This window comes from Mytilus edulis, chromosome 14, assembly GCF_963676685.1.
Source record: "Mytilus edulis chromosome 14, xbMytEdul2.2, whole genome shotgun sequence".
NCBI classification, from domain to species: domain Eukaryota; kingdom Metazoa; phylum Mollusca; class Bivalvia; order Mytilida; family Mytilidae; genus Mytilus; species Mytilus edulis.
Genome location: NC_092357.1, coordinates 13,284,781 through 13,310,267, shown reverse-complemented (window position 1 = coordinate 13,310,267; position 25,487 = coordinate 13,284,781). Strand labels below are relative to the sequence as shown.

Below are 25,487 nucleotides of genomic sequence, written 5' to 3'. Positions count from 1 at the left end.
GTAAATACATATATTGTATAAGGTAAGATATATGTTTATTTTTTAAAGGGTGTACATCCGAAAAATTTCATTATCTATTTGTCTTGTATCTTGTATTATTTATCTTATTGTTTAAGAAATGCAACCGAAAATGTAAAATACTTCTACTATGAGGACGAGTCTGATTATGCATATGTAATAATTGGTCATACAGCAATAAAAAAACGAGAACTTCCTGTAAGGTAGATGGGGTGTCTTAATTATAATCCATAGATTTTTTTAATAATTTGCCAAAGTGTAGTTTATATCATGCTTTAAAAAAAAAGGAATAAAAAAAAATGGGTCACGGGCTTTATTTTCACGCTACACGGTTTTCAAAACTGACAGATTTTGTATAGATTATGCATGGAATACCATATTTTCTGCAATAAAGCGTAAACTACACCATAGAATTTTGAGATAACATATGAGAAGATAGCTTTAATAGTATGCTTTCACTTAAGAAAAGAACAAAAATTGGGTCACCGGACCGTTTTCTTGCTACATAATAAAATGGGTAAATTTCTAACACATTCTATTGTAAAAGTACCTTTAACTGAATTATTTGCCCTTGCATTTGAGCTGCCTCCCCTTATGTGGCAAGGTTTGAAAAAAAATAATCAAACAAACGTTTTCTGTTTTTTGTTAAAAAAAACCAATCAGAAATATGACATATCATTTTTTATATGGAAATGAAAGTTCTTACACATGAATTTTCTACTACTCTCAAAATTTGCGCATTCTATTAAAGATCTATAACTTGTTTTCTGGTATTTCCAAATCCAAGATGGAGGAAGCCACCCCATCTACCGAAAATAAAAGAAACGTGCCTAAAAAATAGGGAAAATATGGATATCAATCGAAACATTACAATTGCATGACAATAAAAAAGACCTGCCAGTTAGCTAAACCTGAACAGACAACAGAGTTAAGATATAAAACCGACACAGACGAGAAAAGTTACCATCAAGCTGGAACAGAATTACAATAACTTTGCCAGGTAATCATAAACCAGTGAACGAGAAAATACAACCATTAAGCTGGTACAGAACTACAATAACTTTGCCATGTGAACATAAATAAGTAAACTAGAGAATGCAACCCAGATCATGGAATATGGTTAACTGTTGTTCCTGATGTCGCTCGAAGCGCTGGACAATCAAGCTATAGTGATAGCATATATATTATCTTACCTCCTATACATTTCTAGGAATGTGATTGGTTAAAACCGTCCTCGTGGAAACCATGTATATTTAATATTAGGTTAGTAGGTAGGCGGGGCTTATTCAATACACGATTAGTAGTGGAGTTACGTCCCTTTATATTCTATATAAGGTAGTAGGGAGGCGGGGCTTATTTCATACACGGTTAGTAGTGGTGTTACGTCCCTTTAGAAAAACAAAACAGTACTGAGAAATCTAAGGTTTCAACAGACAAAGAAATTGATGATTAAGATTGAAATAAATTCACAAAACACATTTAAATCCAACAAGTTGTCATTGTTGGCATCTGTTCTTGTAGGATCAATGGAAGTAGTTTCTTAATCATGTTATTGCTTACTGTATTGAAAGACTTGCTCATTTTGATGGGTCACTAGTCTAAATTTTACACGTTAAGATAGTCGGTAAGATAAATTCGTTACATAGTGTGCTAGAGACGTAATACGGTATATATGGGGTCAGTAAAATCCATATGGGGATTCGAGCTTAGCTCTCACCCCATATGGAATTTACTGACCCCATATATACCGTATTAGGTCACTAGCACACTATGTAACTAATATTATATCACTTCTAAACGATCGTATTTAGGCTAATCATGAACTTTTCATTTAATTGTTGATTACATATGAATTTTATTCAAATTTTGTTTTCAATGGCAATAAAAAGAAATTTTTCATTTTTTTTATTAATGAATTTTTCATGAGGGTGGAGGGCAAGCCTCTTTTAGTAGAATATCTTTTATCACATAGCATTTCTCTGATTCTTCGCTGCTGTCTATTAGGTTTCTTACTCTTTTTTCAATCTCCGGGGTTCACCACAATAAATACTATTAACTGTAAAATCAAAATGAAAGGAAGATAAAATGAATATGAGTTCCTTGCACTATGTTCTAAACACCGTTTTGTTAAAGATTAAGTAATTTCTAAATGAGCACTAAAAAGAAGCTCTCTGAACAGAAAATTGCATTAAATTGAGAGAAAAAAATCATTTGATAAACGTAGTAATATGATTTTGATGATTTATTGGGAATATATCACATTGTCCTTCACTCAATTACATTAATAAACTAGAAAATGTCAGTTTTTAAAGTCTAGAATACCTATTTTCTTATTCAAATTTTCTGTAGAAAAATTACCGGACCATTTGTTTAAAAACCCGGACATTTTCACAGTTGCTCTCTAGAAAACCCGGGCAATAACAAACACTGAAATATTTGGTTAAATACAAGGAAGTTGTGCTTCTTTGTTGATCAAAACATGTATAGTTTTCAATTTAAGATGGGTAGTAATGTAAAAACCTATTATAATTAGCAGGTAATTGAACTTATCGCATGTTTTATCACTCGAAAAAGCCCGAACTACACTCACATAAAATGGACAGAATCACTCCAAAAACCACGATCCTAGCCGGACACTATACCTACCGTGATACTAATGAAAAGCGATTCATGTGAAAATAGATATGGTGATATGGCAGATGTGATTCCACTTGCCTGCAGGACGTAAACGGTCTAAAATAGCGCAACAATTCAGTAAACTCCTTTTATGATTCCTAAAAAGGCAATAAGTATGATGTTCCCCGTAATGATACTTATTACAGACAATTTTTACAGCTAATTCTATTAATATTTATAATGGAGATTTTCTCATCTCCAAACCATAAAAGTTTAGTTATAATATATAATAAAACCGAGTTTCTCTGGTGAAAATGGAACCGATTTTTTGCTCTGTGATTTTTGGAATAAATATACTACAAATTATAAGTAAATATATTTTTAACAAACAATCCATGAAACTTTGATATTCATACTTGATTTCAATGTAATATAACAATAAGCGTTGTGTACTTTTATATTTAGTTTACAAACGCTGCTTTCTATGTGGCCAGTAAAGCAACTGCATGTTGAAAAGAATAGTGTTTTGTCTTATTTCAAAGGGAGGCAACTAATTATGACATTTCAACGCTGAATTAATATCTCACGAACCTGTATCTTCAAATTGGTATCTATAATGAATAACTCATTGTTGCTAGTGCTTTACCCAAGCAGGATGATTTAACTTTGATTAATACTTATCTGAAAGACACTTTAATCACGTAAAAGTTACAAACAAAAGATGCTTTTCAATAAAATGACTGCTATTAAATCACTTTGAATTACTCTTAATCAGTAATGTGTACAGTATTGATACCGAGTAGCATTGTGAATTATTTATATTATGCGGTGATGTGGACATCTGATCTCATTTAAAAGAAAATAAGACAATAAGGATAATGATGTGGTAGGATTGCCAATAAATTAATAACCAGAAAATTGAAATGAAATAGATGTAAGCAATTATAGGCAACTGTACGGTCTTTAACAATGAAAAAACCCAAACAAGACAGCAAAGGTTCCGTGAAAACATTTTAATTGAGAAAACTAACGGCATAATTTACAACAAAATAATTTAGGAAAAACAAAAAAATAACAGACACGAACCATCAACAACCGCTGTACAAGAGGCCACTCACCTTGCACGAGCTCATAAATAATATGGCGGGGTTAATAGATATAGGAAGATGTGGTATGAGTGCCATGAGACAACTATCCTTCCAAGTCACAATTTATAAAAGTAAACCATTATAGGTCAAGGGTACGGTCTTCAACACGGAGCCGAGGCTCAAACCGACATTTAAACATGTTTGAAGGAGCCAACCATTTCCCTAACATAGGGCAGCGGTGAAACGACGCAACACAAGAAAGAACTTCACCAAAAAATAAAGAAAAAACTAATATGAGAAAAAAAAACGACAACAATGCACTCAAGTACAGGCTTCTGAGGGTTAAACATGTATACTGCCTCTAAACCCTCCCTTTGAAACTGGTGTATTAGATCAACATATGAGCAACCTATAGTAATCAGTTAAAAAGGTCTTAACTCATCTGCTAGATACGCAGCAGAAACACAATTAATAAAAACACAGACTGAACGTGGCAAGGAATCTTTACATCTCTCACAGCAAATAAGTCGTCGTAGATAGATACCACGATTAAAATTTTATATTTACGCCAAACGTGCGTTTCGTCTACAAAAAACTCATCAGTGACGCTCGAATCAAAAAATGTTTAAAAGGCCAAATAATGTACGAAGTTAAAGAGCACAGAGGACCAAAAGTGACTTAAAGTTTTGCCAAAAACAGCTAACTAAAGGTTATCTATTCCGGAAGTAGAAAATAATTATGAACATATCAATGATAACTCAAGTCAACTCAAATATGCTGACACTACTGGGCTGGCAATACCCTCGGGGAAATAAATCTCCACCAGCAGTGGCATCAACCCAGTGGTTGCAAATAAACTCATCATAGATAGATACCAGGATTAAAATTTTGTATTTACGCAAGACGCGCGTTTCGTCTACAAAAGACTCACCAGTGACGCTCGAATCAAATAATGTTTAAAAGGCCAAATAAAGTACGAAATTGAAGAGCATTGAGGACCAAAAGTTCCTTAAAAGTTTTGCCAAAAACAGCTGAGGTAATCTGTTACTGAGGTAGAAAAGCCTTAGTTTTTTTCTAAAAGAACCCACAAAGTATAGATCTGAGAGTACTCACAAATTAAAGACTTGTTTTGTGCATTACGAATTTGGTCAATCTCAATTTAAGATTTTATTGTAGACGTTCATATTAAATAGCATTTTCGGTATGGCAGTTTTTCATTTTTCAAACAATTAACAAATCCAAGTCGTTTCTGTTAATTGTGATGTAATGTTGCTAAAAAAAGATTGTTCTATACTTAAGACATTGATTCGGAATACACTAGGCTCTCAAGTTTGTTTGCGATTTAACCTTATCCTTATATAGGAAACATTCTGTTTTCCTTGCTGTTTAAGGTTATTATACATATAACCGTGAGAATAATCATTATTAAATATTTTACCCTTGTGACATCAAACAAAAATAAATGTACTATAACAGTCATTAATAACTGCATTTTTAAACAACATTTGGATAAAAAATTAGTATCATATTAGATGAATATTCATATTTTGAAACAAATATGTGTTTGCTATCACATAACTTTTATAAACTGTACGTGTTTGTGTCGTGTGTATTGCATATAGTTAAGAACAACATTTATAATTGTTTCCAAGGGAGGCTACCCATTAAGGAATTATTACATAAATGACAATGTGATGACAGTGCGCAATCCAGAGAATTGTGTATCGCTCACCTAGAATTTAAAATCACTGTTGAAAAAGTGGTGCATCACGGCATGGCTCTTTTGAAGCTGTGGGAGCTCTTATTTTCATAACATATTATATTCAGAAAGCTCTTACAATCTAATTAAAATATTGATCTTTGATTACGTCATACTACATATGAGTATAACGTAATCAGAGATCAATCTTTTAATTAGATTGAAAGCTCTTAGTACATTTTGTCAAACAGATGGAGAAATACGACTTTTTTACTTGTACTTACGGCGTTTTGAAACAGGTACGCGCACGACTTTCACGAGTTTAAAAATCGTGTACACCATTGGACCAGTTTTTGAAGGTCGCTTGTGTCCTAGATTTTAAAGTCGACTATGGACCTTTTTCCACTTTTTATAGTTTGTTATTATATTGTACTGTCACATTACAGTCAATGGCATGTTCAACCCCAGATACATTCTGTATGTGTTTGTCTGTCCCAAGTCAGGAGCCTGTTATTGATTCAGTAGTTTTCATTTGTGTATGTGCTTATACATATGTGTGTTTCGTTCATTTTTTTTGTACATAAATCAAGCCGTGAGTTTTACAGTGTCATTTCGGGGCCTTTTATAGCTGACTGTTAGGTATGTATTTTGCTCATTGTTGAATGCAGTATGGTGACCTTGAGTTGTTAATTTCTGTGTCAATTGGACTTGTATGGAGAGTTGTCTCATTGTCAATTGTACCACATCTTTTTTTTTATATTGAAGCTTTTAAACACGATTTTTAAAACTTGTGCTCAAAAAATTGAAATGAAATTATTAACACTAAACACTGCACTTAAGGGACTCCGTAGAAAACTGTATCAACTATTCTTCATTTATGTATTATATATAAATAAAATTATACAGAATATTTGATTTCTTACGTTCGTGAAAACTCATTTTATTTTTCCTTAATTGCAAAAAAAAAAAAGAATGATTGTTGTCATGTTTCAAAAGAAGGTGACTGAATATGGAATTAAGAAGAAATAACATATTTTTAGACGGGACAGGAAGGTTCCAATGAATCTTTATTGTAGTTCACGAGTTTTAATTTCTTTTTATTGTGGAAGTGCTGTCAATTTCTGTATTTTAATCTAACGACTGCAAGTCACTGGTCGGTGGAACGAATTACTGCACATTTAACATCAACAATAAGACTTGTATATGTTCAGGAGATTTTCTGATCTCCTACTTTCAAAAGTATTTACTTGTCTCCGACACAGAACACAGCATTGTAACCGAAGATGATATATAGTTGTGTATTATAATTGGTCGTGCATTGCGATTTAATAATGTTGAAACGTTATTATCGACATATTTTTTACAACAATCAGGATAAGTGTTTTCATACTTTATTTTTATTTAATCTGTCAATAAATATTTTGTTTGCTATTAAACCTTGTATAATACATTGTTTTATTTAATGTTGTATGTATGGCAATCTTATACAAGAATAACATTTGTAATATTTTCAAGGGAGACTACTTGTCATATTGAAAAATTGACCAATGAAGGACTAGCATGAATGGCTTCGAGTCGACTGTATCACTTATCTGGTATCTTAGCAATGTTGATACATGAAGTATATGCAATTGCAAAATAATACAGACAGGTCTGTGACTCTCATAAAAACTGTACGAGAAAGCAGTCAGTAATATTTCAGTATAACTTACGATAAATATTTATTGTAAGATTTTTTTGGGAATGTGAAGAAAACTTCTGTTTTCTATTCTTCTAAATGTTATGACATTTACTATTCTTTTAAAAGGTGTGCACTGTCTTTTTATATAAGGATTCACGTGCAGCACAGGGAATAAATTATCTCGTCCAGTAAAATTATTTACTTATCTCGTGCAACGCAATTGTTTTACTGAACGGGTCCGCATATCGTGCAGTACGTTACACACCTGGCCTTGCGGTCATAAAACTTTCGAGTTAGTTTTTTGTACTCATACTCAAAAATCAACCAAACAAAATGCTGAGTTCATGTTTGGAGCACGATTTTAGTGCTCCAAGCACTGAGCAAAGTTTTATGACTTCAACCCCTGGTCTTCATAATAAGTAAATTACTGTACTCAATTTCCTGCTGCTATGTCTGTGGTCTAGTGAATCCGTGCATAATCATATAGTTCAGTGTCCTACTGACTTTGAGCTACGGATCTCGTACATGACAGTGTGTGTCGTATTTTGTATTATTGGTGTTGCGTTGTGCAATTTATTACATCTTTATGAACACATGGAATTTACTGATATCGTGCAGTATTTGGAATTACCAGTGTTGAGCATGTCTAGTAGATGATGCTGAATCATTGAATCCGTGTATTATAATTGTTCAGTGACTTTTAGCAACGGATCTCGTACAGCGTTTCACTGATCTCAAGCAGAACCAAAATATCTAAATATCAGCACATCGACTACATCTATGGCCAATATGGGAGTCTCGGGATGACACCCGGGCCGATATGGAAAAGATTATGTCTTAATCTCTATATCATGTTTTTGTTTGTCATCAAACGTTTCATTCGAAATACCCCAGGTTAAAAATGTGGAAAACGTTAAGGTAGACGATATTAGAATGGACGAAAATCTGCAGGATTTACCAGACTTTTAAAGGCGCTTCGTGTGTGTATGTGAACGAGATCGGCAATTATTATACACTATATTAAACAAGATCAAAATGTACTGTAATAGTTGAGATCGGTATATTTTAATATACTTTACTGCGTGAGATCGACGAGATAATTTATTATACACTTTTGTACTGCAGAAGATCAGAACTGTTATGTGCTGAATGACAGCAGTGAATTTATGTGCTGGACGTGATCAGTAATGCTTTATTATACTGCACGAGATCATCAAGTTTCTACATATACTGATTGAGATCTTAAATGCATCATTCTAATGTATCTTGGATATAACATTTTTTTTCATTGGCTAAAAGATGCCGTCAAATCCACAGTTGACCAGGCGTAACTAATAGGGACCCGCCATTTTGTATTGATCAAATTAACAAAAGTTCAATTACTACTATATATAATCAAAAATAAAACAACACCTACCTCGAATTCGCCGTTTTAATGAAATTTTATCCGAATTTGAAGCGTACAGGTGACGTAATAACCTCCAGTTTGTAAGTTTTCATTTGTATGAAGTCACGTTTAGCCATGACTTCTTTGTTCAAATCATGAAGTTTCGCGGATTTTTTTCTATTTGTCAAATTTAGACATTTTTCAGGTTTTTTTCGTATTTTTCCTTTTGTAATGCATTAGAATCGAAATAACAGTACTGTAGTTGAAAAGTTGAAAATTTTGATTTGACGGTCGCAAATCTCCGTTTTACTGTCTCCGCTACGCGTCGCAGTAAAACTGCATTTGCGACCGTCAAATCTACAATTGACGGTGGCAACTCTTCAACTACAGTACTGTTATTCCTTAATTATAATCTGTATGAAATTAGAACTTTTAAGTACTGGACGATATTAATAATTGTATGTTCTGAACGAGATAAATAGTACATAGTACATTTATTTCTATTCCGTTATATTTGGGGTTTTCCCTTATCTATTTCTATCTTTAGTAACTGTGGTTTGTAGAACAAGTTGTAAAACAAGTTTGAAGAACTGGTTGGATAGTATCTATATATAAGTCTTTAGTGAGTACTGCACGAGCATTTCATAGGCGGGAATACGGGTGGGGTATATAAGTCCGATACTTGGATAATTTGTATCGAGGTTCTCACAGTAACTTCAAAGTAACAACACGTTCTGCATAGTATATTATTTTTATTTATTTATAATGATTTAGTTTGGAATAGCTAGATGTGTATTTGCTGGGATATATTTGTAATGTCTTATTATCATAATTAAATGTTGTATCGCACAGAAAATAAGAAGTTACTGCGAGCAAACCAAACCTACATTTTGACTTGCCTCTTATTTCGCCATGTAGATAGATTAGAAATGTTTTAAATTCGGACGAATTTATGAGGGAGAATTTAAATTATTATACTGTACGAGATTAGTAGTTTTATGTACTATAATAATTGTATGTACTGAACGAGATGAATAGTACAGTACACTTTACTGCCCGATATGAAAATTTGCTGTACTTTTCGAGATTAGTATATTTTGATACACTATACTGCACGAGATTAGTAGTTTTGTGTATTCGATGAGATCTCAAATACACGATTCCCATGCGCGAGATTATAATATGGACGACACCAGTTTTCCACTGTACCGGATAAGACTTACTATACTGCACGATATCAGTAAAATACTAAACTACACATGAAAAGCAAAAAAAAACTATACTGCATGGAAAATATAAAACACCATACTGCACGAGAAACGTAAACCACTTTAATAGTCTTGTATTATTTTAACTTTTAGTTTCTTATGTACAATTTGGAGTTTAGTATGGCGTTCATTATCACTGAACTAGTATATATTTGTTTAGGGGCCAGCTGAAAGACGCCTCCGGGTGCGGGAATTTTTCGTTACATTGCAGACCTGTTGGTGACCTTCTGCTGTTGTCTGCTTTATGGTCGGGTTGTTGTCTCTTTGGCACATTCCCCATTTCCATTCTCAATTTTATACTATACTGCAAGAGAAATTTAAGAACACTATACTGCAGAGAAATGTAAAACATTATACTGCACGAGAAACGTAAAACACGTTACTGCACGATATCAATAAAACACTATACTACACATAAAAAGTAAAACACTATACTGCACGAGAAATGTAATACACCATACTGCACGAGAAATGTAAAACACTATTCGGCACGAGAAATGTAAAACACGTTATTGCACGATATCAGTAAAACAATATACTAAACATGAAATGTAGAACACTATACTGCACGAGAAATATATAACACTATACTACACGAGAAAAAAGTAAAACACTATACTGCACGTTATCAGTAAATCAAAACACCATACTGAACGAGAAACGTAAAACACTATACTGCAAGAGAAATTTAAAACACTATACTGCACGAGAAATGTAAAACATTATTCTGCACGAGAAAAAGTAAAACACTATACTGCACGTTATCAGTAAATCAAAACACTATACTGCACGAGAAGGGTGAAATACTATACTGCATGAGATTAAAAAAAACACTATACTGCACGATATCAGCAAAACACTATACTGCACGATATCAGCAAAACACTATACTGCACGATATCAGCAAAACACTATACTTCACAATAAAAGTAAAATACTATACTGCACGATATCAGCAAAAAACTATACTGCACGTGATCAGTGTTACGCTTTGCTGCACGTGTAACAATACACTATACTGCGCGAGATTAAAGAATGAATAAATTATACATTGTACTGCGCGAGGTTAGTTTTTCGCTATACAACACGAGACAGCAATACACTTTACTGCACAAGACAGTAATATACTATACTGTACGCGATCAATTTTGCTCTATACTGCACGAGACAGCAATACACTATACTACACGAGATCAGTTTTGCTCTATACTGCATGAGACAGCAATGCACTTTACTGCACGAGATCATTTTTTCGCTATACTGCATGAGACAGCAGTTATACACTATACTGCACGATATCAGTTTTGCTCTATACTGCATGAGACAGCAATGCACTATACTGCACGAGACAGCAATACACTATACTGCACGAGATCAGTTTTGCTCAATATATACTGCATGAGACAGCAATGCACTATACTGCACGATATCAGTTTTGCTCTATACTGCATGAGACAGCAATACACTATACTGCACGATATCAGTTTTGCTCTATACTGCATGAGACAGCAATGCACTATACTGCACGAGACAGCAATACACTATACTGCACGAGATCATTTTTGCTCAATACTGCACGAGACAGCAATACAATATACTGCACTGACCGATATCAGTTTACTTTACGACTATCATACTGCACAATTTTGTTTATACACAACTCTGCATAGGATGATCATTTATCTATTTCACACGAATAAGGAATTCATGTATTATACTGTACGACTGTCGAGAAGTTAAATAAAGTTCCCTATACTGGGCGAAATCCTTATTACAGTACACTGCAGTGATCATTTATGCACTATGCTGCAATATATCAGTTAATTACTAGTACTACACTATATATGAGATCATTGATTATTACACTATACTGCACGAGATCAGTAATACGCAATACTGCACAAACAACAATACGCAAAACTGCGCGTGATCCGTAGTATACTATACTGCGCGAGATCAGTAATACATTATACTGCAAGATATCAGTTATCAACTATTCTGCACAGTGTGGGAACGGAACTGTACGGTTTTCTAATAAATTGGTCATTCGGGAGACTGTCACGCGGGGCTCTGACATTTGCAAAACAACAAGTTGCTTGATGGAAACTTTGATGAACTCTTATGCTACTATAAAACGTTTCTGTTTCAAGTTTTGATGACTAAAACATTCTTTATGTAAATATGAACCAATAAAATAATAAGAAAGATATATGCATCCCAACGTTTTCCTTAGAATGGTGAAGCTCCGTGTAAAACGATCAAAATTGTCACACAACAGCGATCAAAAATGTCAAATAAACATCGAAAAATCAATGTTTGATACCTGAATTTTCACATGTACCTTTTCTGATATATAGTCTTACCTGACTGAAAGTTTCAAAGCCATTGTCCCAATAGAAATCCAAATATATTCATTTTCTCCATGTCGGATATTTTTATTGACTGTACAATCGCTTGCAAGATTGTAATATCACTCGGAGCCTTCCTGTACAATCGCTTGGAGCTTTTCTTTGCATCGTTTGGACAACTAGACTACTAAGAAAGGAGGGTAACCTACTTTACCTTGTAATGACTTCACGACCCAGCTAACAAGCAAGCTAGTTAAAGGTATTACCTTTACCTACACACTCATTGCATTTTGCTGTAATAGTTTCTAGTGGCATATGACTAATTATAACTCTTTAGTAGATAATGCTTACAACTATCTCTTCTGCCAGATTAATGATCAGTTGACAGTCTCCCGAATGACCAAATTATTAGAAAACCGTACAGTTCCGTTCCCACACTGTGTATTCTGGCTGCGCGAGATTGGTGATACACTATACTAAACCAGATTAGCTATCTAGACAGCGTGGTGAGAGCTTTTGTTTCATGTTGAAGGCCTTGTCACGACTTTTATGGGAACTTGCAATAAAAGCTTCGTTTTCGTTGCTTTAATTCGCCCTTGTTAAGAACGTGTATGTATTTTTTTCCTGATTAAATACACCAAATCACCTTTGTCCATGATTTTGTCTATCGAAAAGAGTTGTCTCCCATGTAAAAATTTAAAAAATCATTATTTGACATAATTGAAAATCGAGCCCTAACCAGTGCAACTAAATAATTAATCTGATGATCGACAAGAACAAATAATATATACTTTTAAGATGTATACCACTTGCTACAACTCACAACGTTCCACACCAATTTAAAATATGCCAGTTTAATGAACATTCAATCTCAATTGAGTTATTATTAACATGTGAAAATTCTAAGATCTGTTTTATTGCTTTTACAGTCGGTTAGTTATTGTTTAGTGAGACGGAGACGAGATGGTCTCCGAATAAGATATAGAATAAAGACGCAAACATAACATCTTCGATCACAGTCAATTCCAATGTGCCTTGTTACAAAAGCTACCCAATATTCTTTTCACTCAGACTCCAGTTTTTGAAGAACATATTATGTTTTAAGTTTGTTTAAAAGAATACAGATCTATAATGTTCCGAAAAGGATAAGGCTGCAAATTAAAGTGCTTATAATACAGGTGTCATCTTTATCAATACACAGAATTACCTTTCAATTTTTCCAGGAAAAAAAAAGTTACACAAGAGTATATTTACAGGACTAATGGTTGTATGATGTCTACGTGCACAAGGTGTAAATCGTTTTTATTACATATATATATATATGTTTTCGAGACAACTTAAATATTCACTCTTATAAAAATAACAAGTCATCTTTATCAGTACACAAACAGACCTTTCAATTTTTTTAAGAAAAAAGTTACATTTTCTCTCGAAACAACTGAAATATTTAATCATATAATCAACAAGAATGACACCATCCTATTACTTTTCCACCAAAAAGGACCAAATTTATTTCTTGACCAATTAGAAAGGCTCCGTTTAAAGCTTCTTAAATACAAATGTTGGTCCGAATACTATTTGATTCGGAACAATATCACAATACCTGGCATTTTTTTTTAATCATTACCGAATTTGTACTTTTATCGGTAATTTGTACATTTTTCCTTTGATGTGTACTCGCTGATAATGTCAGTATCAGTGGACTGGCCGTGATATAAAAATTATTGGGTTAGTACGCAATTGACATGCGCGAATACAACGCGTAAGGATTTACTTTCCCCTTTCATTCACAAAATTGCGCGTGATTTTTTTCGCAGAAACGCACGAGATTTTTGGCGAATGAAACACTTTACATTGTTTGAAACTTTCACAAAGATAGTTTAGCCTTTTTGAACGATTGATGTAAAAATGTGAACAAAAAATGCATGAAAAAGCCGATAGACTTTAAAAAAAAATGCGTTATCTATAATTGATATAGGAAGTATAACTAATATATCCACGTCCATGATATTCCAGTCCGAGTTTTTATTCAAACATTTTATTTCATGCGCTATTTGTCCGCCATTACTGGATATCACACAGGTTCCCGTAAAATTTTGACGTCATAAAGCAAAATATCTGACGCCACACTGGAAAAGTGATTGTTGTATGCGTCAAAAGTTTAAGCGGCCGGGTCAGCCGGGATTAGCGATAAGGTGTATACATAGCCTGGTGCTGTTCCAAGTAGTTTTCTTTTTTCTGTTTCTTGAGAAGTATTTGTTGTACCTGTTCAGTCACTATAAAGTGTTACAATTCATATGTAAACGCAACACATAAATAGTGACCAAAAAGGTACCGCTATCGCATGAGAGAAGCTAGAAAAAATGGTCAATTTCAAGACACATATTCTAGAAAAAAAAACAAAAAAGTGAACTTATTCATTTGCGGATCTAGGATAAATTTTAAAAAGGGGGGTAATCGGGGTCACCAAACTATCATGTGACATGTATAAAGGTCTGCCTTCACCTGAATTGTGGCCTTTATAAAGGGGTGACTGACCCGGGTCGCCTTCCCCTAAATTCACATCAGAAATTATAGTCGCCGTCAGCTGAAATTCGTAGCGGTTATCGGTAAAAATAATCTAAACTATCAATCGCGTTCACTCGAGATATAGTTTTTCACATTCCATTCATAAATCGCAAAAAGAAAAACCACTACTGACCTACCTTTTAAGTGATCGCACTGTAATAATCCTGACCTTCACTTTTCATAGACGATTTTGAATGGTGGAATCAGCCATTGTTTTTACCGGAAGTGTTTCCGTGGAGTTCAATTTCATAAAATTTGCATAAAGCGCGGGAAACATTATCACATCAATGAAAGGAACATTTCAGGAAACTGCGTACATTGAATGTCATATGTAAACAAATGATCCTCATAGAAACGAAGATGGCGGAATAACAATGGAAAATATTCTGGAAAATGTGAAGGTCAGGATTATTACAGTGCGATCACTTAAAAGGTAGGTCAGTAGTGGTTTTTCTAAATGCGATTTTTGAATGGAATGTAAAAAACTATATCTCGAGTAAACGCGATTGATAGTTTAGATTATTTTTACCGATAACCGCTACGAATTTCAGCTGACGGCGAGTATAAAGGTAACCACAGGGCCTTTAAACTCCAAGTTTCATATTTCTGGTCCGTGTTGAAAAAAAATGAACAAGACTTTGACAAAAGCAAGAATTATAAGCTAAAAGTTTAGTAAAGTCTATTAAAATGTTTGAAATAATTATGAAGTAGACAAGAAATGAGCTTGTTCAGATAATTTACAATGCCTCCTGAAATGTCTCCTCACATAGTCCAAATAATCATGACGAAAAAATATAATAGCCTTTCAAGACGTCATAATTATTTGGACTACTCCTTAGTGCTTTCAGTTTCTTAAAATTATTTGAAATCAATGTGATCGTTTTCCGTTTTCATGATGAACGCTGAGCGAATAATGACAAGATAAAAAATGTAATTTTATCCACTAAACTAAGTAAAATATAATTATAATAACTTGTTGTTGAACTTAAAAATGATGATCGACGAACAATCTGCTGATTGATATCGTATCATTCTACTGATCTGACTTGCCGGTATGCTCGAGAGGGGGGGGGGGGGGGGGGGTATGGATAGGACCTTTATCGGGACTCCGGTATCGGGTGTTTTTAAGCTCGTGATTTACTTTATTTAAATTGGGGACCTCGTGATTTCGTGTTTTTAAACCCGGGATTTCGGGATCAGAACCCCTCCTATCCCCCTTCTATGTTGATGCTTTGTGAAAAATAGAAATTTGACTTACCGGAATGCTACCATTATATTAGCCATTGTTACAGTCATGTCTAAAGCAAAATATTAATGAAAAAATGCAATAGTTCCTTCCAATACTGACTTTGTGCAAGAGAACGCCATGTTTACTGCACTGTGACAAAATTTCAAATGACGTAATGCAGCCTGTGACGTCAAGTGTGATTCGCCGTGATCCGACGCGAAAAAGAAGTTCGTTTGTTATTTTCTCTATTATGTAGTGATTTTTATTTTATTTTTTTTTAATTACCGATAAACAGAATAAAGGACTTTTTGTTTTTGATACTGACTTTATCACAGAAAATATCAGGCTCGCCCTTCGGGCTCACCTGATATTTTACTGTGATAAAGTCAGTATCAAAAACAAAAAGTCCTTTATTCTATATATATTAGCCACACGACGTAACCCCCACGTTGGACACAATATGATGACCCTGTCGGATCACATGCATTCTACCCCGGATTGCGGCTTTAGTTGGTTTCTTCTGAATTGTTTTGTCGAGCTTGTTTCTCTTTTGTCGTGTATTAGAAGTTTCGATTGAGGACAAGTGAGTTTCGATTCTAATATGACGTGCTTCTTTCGCTTTGTAAACAACACCGTGATAAAATTCTCGATATATCTATACTTAGCGCAGACTCCAAGATGTACACAATTGGCTGTTTAAATATGCCTCCCACGTAAATCCACATGTATCGTAACCTATGTGTAAACGGTTGTGGATTTCGCTGTGTCAACAATTACAATTGAATAAAACCCTACAGAACATTTATTCTGATTCTGACGCATAACAAAAAGAATTTACACATTTAGAGAACGGAAAAATGGACAAAAACAAAATAAATTAAAATTCCGCGAAATTCCAGTAATGATTTTGGCACATTAACGTCATTTCAAAACATGACGTCATACGAATAATAACGTCAAAGCTGAAGGTTTTTCTATTGCGTTTACCTTCTAAACTCGGATAAAATTGCATTAAAATAAAGTATTGAGGTAGGTGTTGCTTGTTTTCTGTTCTATTGCATTATTCGCACATTTAGCAATTTCAGCAAGTCAACATGGCGGCTCCTTGGTTACAACATGTCATCAGTGAATTTAATGGTAGCTTACGATAAAAAATGTAAATTTAAAATTGCAAATGTTGGGTTTACTGAGAAGTAAAAAACGTAATCACATTTTTTTTTCTAGTGGTTAGTTAAGAAATCATTCATGCAGGTTTATTAGATTTGTTTTACATTTATCGAACAGTGGCTGGGTAAAATAGAACAGCCACACACACGGTATACCCATCATCGCTTCAGTTTTTTAATGATCGTATTTGTCCTATTAGAATCGAAATAATTCATGGAAGCCATAGATTTGTTGGAAATTTACACATGGCCTGGGCCGTGATATTCGTTAATTTTATCCCTCGCTAACCCTTTGAGTGCCAAGCTTTTTATCTGGTGAGTGCCAGATGATATTCAGAAGATTTGTTTATCAGAGTGGTATAGTGACGTCGCACCCCATCCTTTACTTTTTATCTTTTAATATAAGAAATGTATTAGGTTTTTTAGCCGCAAAATGACAAAATTTCTATCAAACAAAGATTTAAATTCTTTACTTTTATTGAGTTTGACAAATTGAAACCAGCAAACTATCCAGGGAAGTTGCCAAAGTACAGAATCTACATTTACTGATTTCATCTCTTAGGCCTGAGAACAGTTATTTCGTAGTGCATTTCTTTTAGACAATAGATTCAAATTAAAAAAATCTCACCAGTTCAATCTCAAAACGATTTTTACAGTGTAGTGTACTACTATTGGGACAAATAATAGCAAAATTTTAGAAACTTCTACCAGCTCTAACTCAAAATATTGACAATTCTGTGTTTAGGGGGTCTAAAATTCAGTTTGACAGCTTCAGACATACCAATTTTAGACCTTTTGTAACTGGGCCAAATCACTACTTAACATAAAAACTCAACACCCAAATTTTTTTTATCATGTAATTTCATCCCCTTTCTCGATATTACATGCATAAAATGTCAAAAAATGTCAAGAAATAAATTAGGAAAGGGTATGAAAAAAATTGGCAAGTAATACACTGTTCACACTAGGGAATATATATGTGGACAACCAAAATGGAAGAACGATAACTGTGTCCTCAGACCAATTGCTAAACCTCTTTTCTAGTCTCTAACTTTAATTTGTCTCAACAAATGTTATAAAACTTATACACTGCTTATAACAACAAAACACAGATTATGTTCAAATTTGACTGTCACTGTTACTGTTCTTGAGTTACATGCATTTATGCTTCATTATTATAAAATGGAAAAATTTTCTAATCTACATGTATGGTGGATCGGACAAACTTTTTTATACGGATTATATTTATTTAGATATGATTTAAAAACTTCAGAAAAGGTTGAGAAGCATTTTAATTTTAGGAGATTCCAACCTGAAGCAAGTTGTACCAATGGAAATGATGGAAGACCCAGTTAGAATACTGTGCATACCTGGGGCTACAATTAAAATCAAAGATGACCTATGCTGAAGTGGTGAGACTTCCTATGCATGTAACAGGAGACCAAACTTAGACCACCTTTGATATAAAGGTATGAAAATGATGTCTATTATTATAAGAATGAATGGAATATATTCCGGTTGACTGTCACTTTTTGTTTTTATATCCCCTAGTCCCTACAAACAAAGTTTTGGGATATACATAGAAATCCCTATATCATCCATCTGTATGTCCATAATTTTTGCAAGTGCAACCCCTCAGAACTGCTGAAATTGATGACATTACACAGCAAAAAACATTGGGTTTCTTATCAGCGAGGTGTATAGGCGAGTTAGGATAGTCGAGTTATTAAGGGCAAGTTATGACAGACGAGTAGCAAGTAACAAAAATATTATGTTTCTCTAATTTCTTATTAGAATTATATATACAGCAAGTCTTAAAACAGTTGTGGCGTCTGATTTTTTAAACAGAATTTGTAGATTTACTTTACATTTAATAAACAAAGTATAGATCTACCCAAGCTTAGTTATACATTACACGAGGAAGGGTCCCGGTATTTTGATTGCAGGATTTGAAAAAGTTATGTGATAATTATTTATAAGAGGCTATATGTTAGAAAGTAATGCACCCATAAAATTCTTTAATGAGAGTGACATTGTTCATTTTCTAAAACAAAACGGTATAAACTGTAGATACAAGACAAAATGTATACTGTTCTGAACAAATCAAGCATAAGAAAATTAATCATGTAGACAAATAAAATATACTTGCAAATTGCCAGAACAAATATTGCCTCTACAGCTGCCCCAAAAAGCCCACTCTTAACGAAATTTGCAGCAGAAGAGATCTTTTACATATATATGTGCTATAGTTTTAGTTACTATCTCTCTTTACGTTTGAAATGACACTGACAGTGTTGTCTTATCCGGGCCTTTTATAGCTGACTATGCGGTATGGGCTTTGCTCATTGTTGAAGGCCGTACGGTGACCTATAGTTGTTAATGTCTGTGTCATTTTGGTCTTTTGTGGGTAGTTGACTCATTGGCAATCATACCACATCGTCTTTTTTATATTGGCTATGAATTTAATGATAATGATGATAATTAAACTACAAGCCATCCGCAGTATTTCAAAAGGCTATCTGTTTCTGCAGAAAATAAACATACTTAAAGTCTTTGTGTAGAGATTACATTTTTATTACACGAATCAACAATACTGTATACAATTCTATAAGCAATCATCATTCAAAAATGTTTAAGAGATACACAAAAAAAATATGAAAATAGTTTTCCCCATTTTCAAGCATTTTGACTTTCGTAACTCGAAATAAAGATTTTTAATAAATATAAAAATAATAGTGCTGGATGGGGGATTTGTGTGAGTTGACTTGCAGTTCTAGTTTATTCAGGTTACACACGTTTCTTATTTGTAAATGCAGTTTTTATGTGAAGTGTAGATATCACATGAATGAATACTAATATCGTAATATATATCATATTTTTGTTATTGGTTAATAAAGTTCATTTTATTGGAATTTTGTTTCCAGTGTATAGAAATGAAGAAACCAATGGGAGCCCCTGCCAAAAAGAGGAGTGTGTCTTCAGTTGAGATTGGTAGAAAAAAAGAAAAAAAAAACAGTTTACCTACATAATTTTGCCATTAAACCTTAAAATGTGTATTTCTGAACCCCTTTATACTTTTTACTGGAAAATCCCTTACAACAATGCATGCTGTTATTGTTTTGTAAGTCTAGAAACATGGCCCTATTACAGAAGATGCATCTATTTTTCAAGAGGAATTATATGATATTGAAATTAGACAGATATGCAAGTTACATGTAAAAAGTAAAAAGTAAAGTAACAAAAATATGGAACTCTGAGGAAAATTAAAAATGTAATAGCGAAATTAAAAGCTGAAATACATCAAGCAAAAAGAAAACAACTGTCATATTCCTGACTAAGTGCAGTCATTTCTTAGATTTAATCTGGTTTTATAGCTCGTTTTAGTAAACCAGTATTTAAAAATGATAAGATTGTAAGAAACAAAGCAATTGACCCAAATCATCATGCATGGTATCATTTTCAGATTTTTTACAAAGTTTATAATATTTATATGAGAAAAACAATAAACTGGTTAATTATATAGGATAAAATTGCATTATCTTTTGAAAGGAGATGTGTGTTAAATAACTGATAGCTTGTACAAAAACTCCTGTTCATAAATTACTTTTGGACACAACATATATATTTTACATCACATGATAATACATTGATATAATTTTGAAGTGGACTCACTTACACATGAGCCGGAAAAAAATAACTACCAACAAAATTACTTAATAATTGTACAACTACTGTAATCCCTTCTCTTTTAGTTCAAGACTGTTGAATGTTTTAGTACTTTCATCTCATATTTAATATATTGCATTTTTTTATAGATATAGGGTATAGACGAGTGATCTAGTGTTTGAGTTCACCGTGGATGTGACTGTCATCCTAACAAACAAAGGTTTACATAGTATTTATCAGGTATTGTTGTATATATTTAATAACTTGTGCCGATGTATATAAATATATATATTGAACTGCATAAATATTAGATCTCTGCATTTCCATCCATTAATAGTGTTGCTTTCAAAATCATATAAAGAATATATTTAGACTCCATTACAATGTATCTTGAATGCATTTATTTAAATATATATGCAGTGTAATGCAAGAAATATTTCTTAATGTGAGAAATAGACAACAGGCTACTAACATGAAAAAATAGATTTGATTTTCTAAGGCTTGTCACATTTATTGAATGACTGACTTACAATAAAGAATGGAAAGGGGTAATGTGTCAAAGAGACAACAACTCGACCAAAGAGAAGAAAACAGCCCAAGGCCACCAATGGCTCTTCAATGTGCACTATTTTTTATTCTTATAAGCAAAAAATAAATAAGAATTTATGTTCTTATGCCTTCATTTTTTTGTAAGCAACATTCAAACAGACAGAGATTCTACATTTGAGGTTAGTTATATACATTCAGAATTCATCGTGCACCATTTGAAAATATGGTAAATTACTTTAAGGATGTTTGCTCAGCTCAGCTTTTCATAAAACTGGTAAATATTGATAGGTGATTAATAAAGGACAAAAGAGCAAAAAAACAATTAAAGGACTGTCTTGTTTGTGTTTTTGTTTTGTTTGAGATATATCATGAGATATAGGCTATTGAAAATTTGTTGGAAAAACTCTCTCAATATTTTCTAATACAAAATGTCACCATTTTCAATCTGACAACAGACTTTTATTTTAAATTAAGTTTGATACATTATTTACATTTGAACATAAAAATTATGTTGATAGTTTGTTTTCTTTCAAGAAAAATGCTATTTCTGCATATACTGCCTCTTTGAAAGTCTTAATTTTGAGTATAATTTATCTATAAATTTATAAAAAAAATCTCAAACATGGTGATTGATGTTTGTAAAAAGTTCTTGTTATTGCAGTTCATCATTCACTCTTTTGTACTTTTAACTTGTTAAAGCAAACTTTAGTTTTGAAAAAATGAATTTTACTGTTTTTTTCATTTATCTGAGTATGTCAATCAAGTTAAAGAGTGTGTATATATTGCAAATTAAAACTCTTTTTCTCTGTTCTGTATCTAATGATATAAAGATATATCTATGTGTATATTGTTTCAGAGTGTATTGAAGTTGTGAGTAGTATTTTAACCAAAAGAACATCTACCCTAACAACAGTGAAGATTAAAGCGATCAGGTACTGCTGTATGGTGATGTTGAAAGAAATTTAGGATTATTTGATCTGAAAAAAACACCTTTTAATATGAGACATATACATATTACAACTTCATTAAAATCCATTTAATTAAGGCATAGTTTCAATTCATCTTTTTAACATTTTTTCATGGAGATTTTATGTTTTATTGGGCAATGGAAAATCTGCTTAGTACTCTAGTGAAGTAAGGCAGACTGGACATGCTGCTCCAAACAGTTGCCATGATATAATCGTATCCTTATCCAACTTATTGAGTTTTTGGGGTGAATATAGGACTCACCCTGTCAGTCTGTCTGTCCATTAGAACAAAACACAAATTGTCCTATCAAATCAATGTAATTATCTGCCCTTGATTATAAAAGTGTTTTATTTTCTAATTAAATTTAAATACGTTTGATTACACTTAATGTTTTGAAAGTTGGATCTACCTTGCAAGCTAGAGATTTTCCAGTCCAGAATGAATTATACTTGGTAGAATATTTTTAAGCCAAAAAAAGTTTTTTTTTGCGACATGTCCAAACCAGAAGATTAGGAAAAGACACCATACCAACTTGAGTTTAATATATCATTTGGAAAGCCAGTCATCTTGTGGAAATGTAATAATAATAGTTTAAACTTTTTTTTTCTTTCATAATGTTTATTTCAATAATTAAACCAGATTTTGTGAATTTTACATGAAGGTAATTTTATTTTAGGTTTATCAAGACTTCTTAGTGCTTGCCATACAAGTGTCAAAGAGTGAAGGGCAAGAACAATTTTAAAGAACAGAGAAGACTTGTTTTATTGCACTTAGTTTTGAGTTTTTGTTTTATATTTTTACCACTATGATAGAGTAATGTAAAATTCAGGAATTGTTTTTTTCTGATATATCTGTTTTGTAATTACTCCTTTTTAGATACATTTTAGACAGGTTTTTTTTTTATACCTTTTCCTACTGGAGTAGCATTGACAACTATTTGAAGTTTTTAGTAAGGTTACTTTCTTTGGGTTTTGTATTTCATAATATTTCATTATATTAAGGTGTCATACTTGAATACCTTGTAGTTATGAACTTCTTGCTTCTTTGATATGTGTAGTATTATTCTCCCCCCCCCAAAAAAAATATATTTAGTTTTGTAAAAAAAAAAAATCCATAAGGTCGGTCAACAATGAATGGCTCTCTAAATAAAGATTAAATACAAATTTCAAAAGAAAAAAATATGTATGAAAACTCCATTCAAAAATACTTTGGAAAGTATCACACCAGTGATTCTTCTGGTATAATTCAGGTAAACTCTAAATCTCAGTTTTCATTGGGGACTTTCTTCATTGCATAGAGGATGCTTTATCATCTGATGTATTATATTCACAATATAATTGTTAAGGGCATACGATACAGTTACAGGGGAGGTAATGACATTGCTAACGTAAAATGTTATTTTCGCGACGTCAGACTGTGACATATCGGGAAAAGATGCATTTTTTCGACTGATTTTTATCACTCAAACTGATTTAATTTGAAAACCAGTGCATGGACCCCTATTTTTAAAACAACATACTGTTTCATTTTGCAGGGAGATTATGTGAACCAAATTTTATAAAACTGTAAATAGTGCAATTTTTTTAATGTTGATAAATATGCAGCAAAAAAATTACTTTTTTTCTCAATTCATGACCATTTGATAAATATGAGTTATTTCTGAATAAAAAATGCACAATTTTTTAGGATTCTTATAAAATACAGAAATTACAAATTATTTAACCGGACACATTTTTTAAACAAAATACTCCAAAGATAATTGTGGCCAAGTTTGGATAAATTTGGCCCAGTAGTTTCAGAGGAGAAGATTTTTGTAAAAGATTACTAAGATTTACGAAAAATGGTTAAAAATTGACTATAAAGGGCAATAACTCCTAAAGTGGTCAATTGACCATTTCGGTCATGTTGACTTATTTGCAAATCTTACTTTGGTGAACATTATTGCTGTTTACAGTTTATCTCTATCTATAATAATATTCAAGATAATAAGCAAAAACTGCAAAATTTCCATAAAATAACTAATTCAGGGGCAGCAACCCAACAACGGGTTGTCCGATTTGTCTGAAAATTTCAGGGCAGATAGATCTTGACCTGATAAACAGTTTTACCCCATGTCAGATTTGCTCTAGATGCTTTGGTTTTTGAGTTATAAGCCAAAAACTGCATTTTACCCCTATGTTCTATTTTTAGCCATGGCGGCCATCTTGGTTGGTTGGCCGGGTCACCGGACACAATTTTTAAACTAGATACCCCAATGATGATTGTGACCAAGTTTGGTTGAAATTAGCCCAGTAGTTTCAGAGGAGAAGATTTTTGTAAAAGTTAACGACGGACGACGACGACGACGGACGACGGACGCCGGACGCCGGACGCCAAGTGATGTGAAAAGCTCACTTGGCCCTTCGGGCCAGGTGAGCTAAAAAGGAAAGACATAAATTCATCATGCTTTATAGACAAGTCCTCAGTAGGGAAAAAAGCTATTGAAAATGACATGTAGCAATATTTTTTTTGCAATTCTGGGTCTTGATAATTTATGCATAGCACACAGTGAATTAATTGGACCACAGTGACACAGTCACATCGAACGTTTATAAAGATAAAACATGGTCCATTGAATTGGAAATGTGCAAATTAAAAGCGGATGCTTATAAAACACTAATAAAATGACAGATTCTAATGAACATATAATACATACATTGTAATTAATGAACAAGAGGCTCTCAACTGTAATTTTTTGCTTAAATCTTCATCAATTATTATTTTTGCTTTTCAAATTAAAAATGCATTTTACCCCTTAGTTTCCTTTTAGCCATAGGGCTGTTTTTTATATGTTAGGAAATAGAATACAAAATTTATACTAGATACTCTAAAGCTCATTCAGCCTAAGTTTGGCGGATTTTAATTCAGCAATTTCAAAGGAGAAGATTTTTTAATATTTAAGAGAACAAATTGTAAATAATAAAATTGAGAATGGAATTTAAAAGGCAATTACTCCTTAAGGGTAAATTGAACATTTAGTTCAGAAGACTTATTTGCAGATCTTACTTTGTTTAACATTTTTGCTGTTTACAGTTTAATATCTTTATCTATAATAATATTCAAGATAATAATTGAAAACTGCAAATTTTCCTTAAATGATCAATTCAGGGGCAATAACCTAAACATCTGTTACCCTGATGATAATTTCAGGGCGGGTAGACCTTGACCTAATGAATTATACTTTAACTCCTTCTCTG

At 32.9% G+C, this 25,487-nt stretch overlaps 1 long non-coding RNA gene across 4 annotated transcripts; it reads left to right on the top strand.

The window, feature by feature from the left end:
- The first annotated feature begins 17,491 nt into the window (after positions 1 to 17,491).
- LOC139502388 (uncharacterized) lies at positions 17,492 to 23,948 on the top strand. 4 transcript variants are annotated; one of them, XR_011658827.1, is made up of 6 exons: positions 17,492 to 18,536; positions 19,992 to 20,188; positions 20,883 to 20,973; positions 21,428 to 21,461; positions 22,139 to 22,214; positions 22,928 to 23,948. It is a non-coding gene; the product is annotated as an uncharacterized lncRNA (long non-coding RNA). The 4 variants fall into 4 exon arrangements; XR_011658829.1 differs by having other exon boundaries at positions 19,992 to 20,058; positions 22,928 to 23,947; XR_011658826.1 differs by lacking the exon at positions 21,428 to 21,461 and having other exon boundaries at positions 22,928 to 23,947.
- The last annotated feature ends 1,539 nt before the right edge of the window (positions 23,949 to 25,487 follow it).